General features: G+C 33.2%; 1 long non-coding RNA gene across 2 annotated transcripts; it reads right to left on the bottom strand.

Moving 5' to 3' along the window:
* Nucleotides 1-4,325: 4,325 nt before the first annotated feature.
* Nucleotides 4,326-8,550, bottom strand: LOC131010774 (uncharacterized). Of its 2 annotated transcripts, none has more exons than XR_009096658.1 (3): nucleotides 8,093-8,550; nucleotides 6,674-7,677; nucleotides 4,326-4,468 (listed from the first exon to the last, which is right to left on the bottom strand). It is a non-coding gene; the product is annotated as an uncharacterized LOC131010774 (long non-coding RNA). The 2 variants fall into 2 exon arrangements; XR_009096657.1 differs by lacking the exon at nucleotides 4,326-4,468 and adding an exon at nucleotides 4,483-5,176.
* Nucleotides 8,551-8,753: the final 203 nt, after the last annotated feature.

Below are 8,753 nucleotides of genomic sequence, written 5' to 3' on the forward strand. Positions count from 1 at the left end.
TTGGTTGGAGATTTGAGTTATCATCATTCATCAAAAAAGTAGGAAATAATAATAATAATAATAATAATAATAATAATAATAATAATAATAATAATAATAATAATAATAATAAAAATTATTTTAAAATTATTGAGTTCTTGTTTCCTAACATTATTGAGATGTTTATTTGTTCTTTTATGTTAATGATTAAATTTTTCTCTGGAGAGTTCTTGATTTCTGACATTATTGGGATGTTCATATGTTCCCCTTTTTTTTATGTTAATCATTAAAATTTTCTTTCGCAAAGATGCGGTATCACTGATCACTCTAATGAAGGTACATTGTCTTAGAGAATTTGCAAACTTTGACCCATTTTTCTATTTTAGAAACATTTTATAAACCATTTTAATAATCATACCACTTTTAATTTTGGAGCAAAATAGATACATTCGAAATTTTGCAATGGCGAAAAGTAATTGTGGTTTTTTTCCATGCTACCCTAATTTTCAGTCAAATTTATTATAAAGTTGTAGGCATATTTATTTTAGAGTTAATTGCATATAAATTACTAAACTTTCAACAAATTCTCATTTTGTACGTGAATTTTAAAATTTTTGTTATTATTATTATTATTATTATTATTATTATTATTATTATTATTATTATTATTATTATTATTTTCTCATTTTCCAGTCAAACTTTGGTCCTGAAACGATGTCGTTTCCATCCAACTACAATACAACGTCAGTTCTATTTTTTCACACAGTCATATTTATGTCATGCAAGCATACTTATAGCAAGTGAGTATATTTATGTCATGTATGCCAAGTGAGTATATTTATATCACGTCACAATGACAAAAAATGGACGAATATGTAAAATGAGAAAAGAAAAAAAAAATTAATAATTAAATAATTTTAATAAAAAATTTATAAGTCATATGTAGAATAAGAATTTGTTATTCAGTAATTTATATGTTATCATTATTAATAAATTGTCAATAAATAAAAAAATTGTCATTATTAAACGACTTATAAAACATGTTAAAAATCAAAGTCCGTACGATGATTAAACACTAAACTCGAGTTTTTTTTTTTAAGTTCGAGTTATTTAACCTATAATCATTGCATCAACTCAAAATACAATTAATAAGTGCACGTCCTGATTAATGATAATCAGGGGAATTTTATCGAAGATTGTGATGGATTGTATTGGGCTGCAATGAATTATTTTCTCAAAGTAACTAATTATGGTTTTCCTAAGGAGTGGAGGCTTTGAAATAAGCCTTCTATCCAGCCCAATAATCGTTTAATTTCAGATCATCTTAATCCAAATCTAAACAACAAGACCATTAAAGCGCTATGGATTTCCTACATTTTTTTATTTTGCGAAAATTACACTCTCAGCCTGAACTTTATTACTCTCTCTATCTCACTCAAGCTTGAGCAGTTTTCCTTTTCAGGTTGTCAATAAAATTTGAGCAGTTTCTTTATATAATAAAAAATTTACTCTTTATTTACATTTACACTCTTTCACCTACCATACTTAACAAACAAAATATCAACTTCTTAAAACTTGTGCCAAAAGGAACTTGCTCAAGCTTCGTGGGACGGAGGAAATACGTTTTAACTTTCAACCAATTTCCACATTATTATTTTTCTTGAGAGGAAATTTCCACATTATTTCTTTTTTGAGAGATTATTCGGACATTATATGACATTATAAATAAAGAGCGAAACCGAATTTTTCACGTCAATTATACTCTGAAAAAATCTTATTTCGGTCATATATACAATATATACCCCTTACTGGCTAGCCTTTTGTCTGTTCTCATATTTTTATCGATTTTCTGTCGATTACTCTATATGGCCTTTTTATGATGTAATACGAAATTGACTATATGAATTCTTTATAACTCATTTTACCATGAAAAAGAGGCAAATTCATTTCCATAAGAAAACATAATTTTTTAAGGAAATAATCATTTTCTACATGTCATGGTGAGTTTTTGACACAATAAATTTAATTTAAAAATAAAATAAAAAGTAAGAACCTTGTGCAACCGAGAATATCAGAGGAATAAATGAAATCGGGCTGAGAATTTTGGATGTCTAAACGTTCCGAAAGAAATAATAGATTAATTTTATTATTTTTATCTATCAAAATTAATTTTTAAAGATAAATGTCCCTTAAAATTTCACGCATTTCGCACTGGATAATTACATCAAATGACGCCGTATCGTATCCTTCTTAGCTAGTACATGACAAAGGAAGGCGATTCATTTAATTGTTGAGCACTAAGCAAAAATCACTATATAATACGTAGGCCATTACGTCGAGCACTTTAAGCCTAAAAATGTGAATTGGAAAGCAATATCACGGAAGTCACAAAAAGTTCTAAACATTGACCAAAATATTCAATTCAATATCCCACTTATGTTGTGGACTAATTACACAAGTAATTTGAATTTTCACAATCAAAGTTGGACTCTCATTCCTAACACTCTTGTGTCCCCTAAATCCATTCCTAAAATTTAATTCCCTTGAGAAAAATTCCACGCATAGCCGGCACCAAGCATGAACCATACTACAAAAACCAAACCCTTTTCATAAATTGGAAATTACAGTCAAAATTTCCATTTCACACCACCTTTTTAATTTCCTGCATGCATGCATTCTATAAATAGGCCGGAAAAAACCACATCTTCTCCAACATCAACAAAAATCATCACCGAACTCTCATCTTCCAAATCTTCGAAGTAAAATTCAAGATTTTGCAAAATTAAATTTCCTTAGTAATGGCGAAAGGTGCCACATTTTTCTCGAGTCTTCTTCTTCTTGTTCTTCTCAGTTGTATCGTTTTTGGTAACGAAGCGCGTTTGCTGAAACCTCAGAGCTCCATAGAAATGGAGATCATGAAAGTTTTGGATGATTTGTACGTGGAGGCTGTGAAGACCGGCGGGCCGAGTAGCGGCGGCGAAGGCCATGCCGCACCCAATAGAGCTTTAACTCTTGAGGGAATCAAGAAATCTGGTCCAAGCCCAGGAGCAGGAAATTAAACTACTTCGCTGCCTCTAATTTTCTTTGGGAGGCTTAATTACTTCTCGAAAATTATTATTTTTTGTTTACTTAATTTGCATATTCTATTAATTATTGTAATGTTAATTGATTTGTTATTCTTTCGTTGGAGTGGTGAGAGTAATAATAGGGCCAGTGTGTAATATTGTACTATTTGTTTTCTCGTGAACAAAGAAATTATTCGTTCGGATATATATATACATTCTTTTCTAAATTAATGTTTAAATTTTTGCGTTGTAATTAAGTTCCTTCTAAACTACTAATATGTCACCACGCTTCGATTTATATTGTTTTTCATACTCAAGTATACAAAATTAGAAATATAGATGAGAGAGTGGGAGAGAGAAACGGTAATTCTTTCTTTCAACATTGTCGGTTGTCTGGATGATACATATTTTGTTAGCGTCAGCCTTGCAACGTGCACATATTGAAAAGTATAACCATATTAGTTGAATATGGACCATTTCAATTTCGTTTTATTAGTGAATGTTATGGAGATGAATTAAAAAGCTCACATTGATAATGTTTATATTGAAAATGTCCATTTTTATAAAAATTATGATCCTACTTTTACTACAAAAAAAAATTCTTTTTGCAACAGTAGATCTATAACATGAGTCGTTATATATGATGCACGGATTCTTCAAAAAATAGCACATTGCAATATCAGATACGCGTAGAGTGCGGGTGCGATTCGCGTGGAATTTGCACGGGATTCGCCACATGGCGAATCCCCCCAAAAGATTAAAAAAAAAAAAAAATGGATTCGCAAATCGGGTGTGCCCACCTCACGAATCGGGTGCGTTTAGGGTTGTTTTGAAGAATTTCATTATTTTTGGGCTCTTTTGCAATTTTTTCAATTTATTGCCCTACAATTATTTGTGTCTCTTTGATCCCTCAACAAAGAAGAATTCAATTTTAAGAAATTATAATCCTACTATATTTTATTTTCTAAGTTCTGTTATAATTAGTAGTAAACTAATAATTAAATAATTATAAGAATAAAACTGGCCGATTGTAATGCTTTATCTTGCAATTCCAGCTATTATATGTACTAGTGTGTAACCCGTCGAAATTCGACGGGTATCATTTGATGTTATAATTTATATATAAAAAAATGTAAAAATTATTTTTTAATATATTTATAAATTATGGAGATTATTCACTAAAAAAGCTGTTAATATGATATAGGTTTACGTAACACATCAAACTAAAATAAAAAAATAAATTAAAAATGACTTTCATCCTTAACATGACTTTGAAACGTATATTCAAAAAAATTATTTGTCACCCACTACTATTTGCCACCCATACTCGCGATCCGCAGATATTTGCCACCCATACTCGCGATCCGCAGATACCCGCTGAGGCTTGAGAGGTAGGAGCACTGCTACTTCTCGGCGTCGACATCCTGCAATCAAACACCCAACAAATGCAATAAACCACCCAACAAATAAATCACCACGAAATTACAGCAATTTTAGAGAAAATTTCAACTTCTTGTACACTACTATTTGCCACCCATACACACGACTCGCGGATACCCGCCACCCGTTGGGTATCCACCAACCCGCCACCCGCCAGATATCCGTCACCCACTACCCGTCGGATACCCGCGAGGCTTGAAAATAACGATAAATATTAATTGAATAATATAATAATTCGATGAAGCCTGGGAACGAATACGTAATATGAAAATGATACGGGGACGTAAATACGTCATTTTTCCAAAAAACATGATACGATACGTCAAAAATACATTTTAATTTTTTATTTAAAATATATTTTATATATATTATAAATTCATAATTCACCAATAAAATAGTAGCCAACCTTCCCCACAACAAAAAGATAAAAGAGACGACCAAATTTAATCTATGAGCTCTACAAGTAATCTAACTTGTAATAGAGAACCTTCAAAATCCTCTATAAACTGTAGTTCAGTTGCAATAATTACAAAACTTACCTCAAAGACTAATACACCATAACAACAAATCTAACTAAAAAACTACTCAACTATCAACTGTAGTCCAATCAACTATCAACTGTAGTTCAATGCTTTACACAGATAAACAAAATGCTTTAGCAAAAACATGGACGATTTTGCATTCCATAACCCCTGCAGAAAAATTATATCAATTAGAGAAGCTATATTTGATTTGGTAATACACATATAACCATATGATGTCTAACCATCCATATTTGCTTCAATGTTATCCCCTATATCAACATGCTCTAATTCCACACAATTTAAATATTCATTCCGATTTGCATTTTTGTGTGTGCGCAAGTGCAAACTATCTTTTTCTCCAGAAAAAAGGCTATGGGATTGGGATTCCTCTTGGCATTTGGCATGGCTTGTCATAAATGTAAAATGCTATGCAATATGCAAACATAAATAATTATGATAAAATGCAACTAAGCTCAAAGGGATACAAATCAGTAGAGATATCTAAACCCATATATACAATTACACAAAGATTGTTTACAAAATTCGAAATTTCAGAATATCGGTATAGTGAGAATCTTCAAAGAACCATGTTAGAGAAATCTCTCCATAGATTCCTGACCATTGAAAATCAGAATCACATCGGTTCATTTCAACATGAATCAGAGCAGAGATCACAAAACTTTATCAAAGCAAAAATACTAATAGAGATTACATTCAGTCAAATAAATCATTCTTGAATCATTACACATAGCTAAAGTTGAGTTCCACAATCAAAATCCAAGAGGTTCAGAAAACCAAAACATTGCATTATATCTCACTCGATCAATTCCAAAAAGTGAGAATAAAATAAAAGTTAAAAGAAAATAAAGCCTCAATCCAAATTTAGTAGTTTAGAATTTCAACTAATTATTACTCACAAGTTTAAGAACCATATACATTTGAATTCTAACTTTGAAAAATCATATAAAATCAACTACTTCAAAGAAAAACGCAAGATTTACCTTTTTAGAAAGCTATTAAAGTCTATCTTTAGTAGAAAGTTACAAAAATATAATATATCAAGTGTATACGAAATTATATCACAAAAGGCAGAATCTGCCACTGAACTTCGTTGCTTCGTGCAGTACTTTTCAGAAACTAATTTGACATATCTAAGGGTCTCGGATTTAGCTGAAATTTTGCAAATATTTACTACTCGTAATAAAGTTATTACTGTAAAAATTTCAACTGATTTGAACCACGGGAACACCCCCAAAAGTATCCCGCAACACTCTGTCCACTCCAGCCAAGAATTGACAGCAAGGCATGTCTTGCTTCAACTAAACAAAATTCATGGCTTGGCTAAATAAAGAGATGTAGAGCTCAAATACATCACCTTACTACATATTAGCATCACCATACAAATAAACTCATGAATTATAGCATATCTAGAAATAATATATTCCTCAAATCACTACTCCACATAAATATGCATGGAAATATCATTTTAAATCATTCGCTATTGTCACCATTCATATTGCAATTGTCACAAAAGATTGAGAAATTTTCACGAATCACACAATTAGGTGCAAAGTATGAAAGAACACTCAATTAGCCAGCCCGCCAGTGAACTAAAAACACTATTAGTCAAAGGAACATTATTGTAGCCAGCCCGCAAGCATTTACCTTTTTATGCAGTGCTCGAAGACTTTGTTGGTGATGTGCTCGGAGATCTCAGCCACGACAAAACAGGGAAGTAAAGCAATCGCTTACTTACAGCCAATATCATAATATTGTATATGCTTTATAATGATATCCTTGACATGGCTGAGCCTGATTACAGAAGCTCAAGCACACAATTGCAAGTATGATCAGAACATACATAAAAATAAAAGAATAGCTGTATAAGATGAAGGACAAACCAACAACATGACTGCTCCACTGTGAAGGGCTTAGGACCAGATCTGACCCAGCAAATGGCAAAGCAGATGATCTAATATGTTGGTTTTGCAGAATCAACCTACTTTGGTGATTCGATTTCCATAAACAAAAATCATAATATAGTCATCCTTTTGAAGCAAACCGTTGGATAAAATGACATCAATCCAGGAAGATATTTTTTGGCATCAAAATAGCATCATTTTTTAGTACCAACTATAAGCAAAGAAAAATAATATCAGATAGCCCAAAAGAATCATCCATGCAACACAACTACAAGTAGAAAAGGGGCTGACCCATTGACAACTTTCATCAGCAACAACAGATACCCCGTACTTGGTTTTTGCAACGTGACTAACATGACCAAAACCCTTCCAATCATCTCTGTGAACTGGCTGTTCAAAAAGAATAGGCATTACCTCCATTTCTGCCAGAAAAGAGAAGGAAACTGAGATCTTTCCAAGAATATACGCAGGTAGAAGAAACATATATTTACTACTAATGCAAGTTCACGCAGCCTTGGCATGAATGCACACATTCAGAATTACTTTGTTACCGTGTAATTTTTGGAGAACTTGAATGGTTTCCTCAGAGCTATAACCTTCATTAGCATCTAAAATGAACAAACAATCAGAATGGACTGTGCGTATAGCTTTAAGAACTTCAATATCAGATGTCAAGTTCTTCCCCACTTTGATCTTCAAAGTCTTGAAAACTTGAACACGATACTTTGAAGCCAACTCAGCATAAACCTGACAGTAATACAGAACTTCCTTGAGTTATGTTAATTATTCAGAACAGACTAATAAAATCAAACCTATCTACACTCCAAAATTTATGTGAGAAACAAAAAAAATGCATCGCCACTTCAAACACGAGTTATACTAATGCTTAGAGCAGCCACCAGATTGAACTTGTACAGAAAAAGATAGATTAAATAACACAATAACCCAATAGGCATCATCAACACAATCGTCATTCAGACATTTCGTCGAACAGCTAGAGAGCAAGGAGAAACAGCATAAAAGGGGCTGACCCATTAACACCCATCTTTCGAAAATCCAACAATTATATCCAACCAACAATTAAATCGAAAATCAGCCCCCATTAGTTACCCACTGCCATTGAAATAAATCCAACAATTAAATCTAACAATTAGAATCCTACCTGACTGTATCATCCCCTGCTCCAAGCGCGCAACTGGCGGACTGCTCTGGTCGCGACGGCGCAGCGCGGCGTGACGGCGAGCGGGGCGACGCGACGGTGGCCGAATGAGATGCGACGGGGTCTGGTCGCGCCTCAGAGGAGAGAAGAAGAGGGGCGCAAGTGTGTGCACATTGTGGAGGCGCGCTAGATTAGGGTTTCAGGTTTGAAGGTGGTCCGGCGAAGCAGATCGTGGCGGTGGAGGGGCGGGGCGCAGTAGGGCAGATTGCGGCGGCGGGGAGGGGAGAATCGGATGTGAGAGATGGAAGAAGGGGAATTGATTTTAGGTTTTGGGAATTGGGGTAGAGAAATGTTAGATTTTGTGTTTTTTAAAATAAAATAAGTGATGTGGAATTATATTGTCACGTCAGCGATAGAAAATTGAGCTAGAGGCTCTAGAATTGCAGAGATTTTGAATGGTGAATTCTCCCCGGATTAAGGAGAGCGCAGGATTAAAAATAATTTATGTTACGATAGAAATATCTGTCGCAAGGTAATTAAAAAAATGCAATATATAATTAAAATATGTAGAGATAGCTATTTCCGTCGTAACACTAAATATGAAATTAGCTTGAATTCTTCTTCTCTTCACTTTGCCTAGTGTTCATGTGGAGTGAGGCTGCTT

The sequence above is a fragment of the Salvia miltiorrhiza genome, chromosome 2 (assembly GCF_028751815.1).
Source record: "Salvia miltiorrhiza cultivar Shanhuang (shh) chromosome 2, IMPLAD_Smil_shh, whole genome shotgun sequence".
Classification (NCBI taxonomy): Eukaryota; Viridiplantae; Streptophyta; class Magnoliopsida; order Lamiales; family Lamiaceae; genus Salvia; species Salvia miltiorrhiza.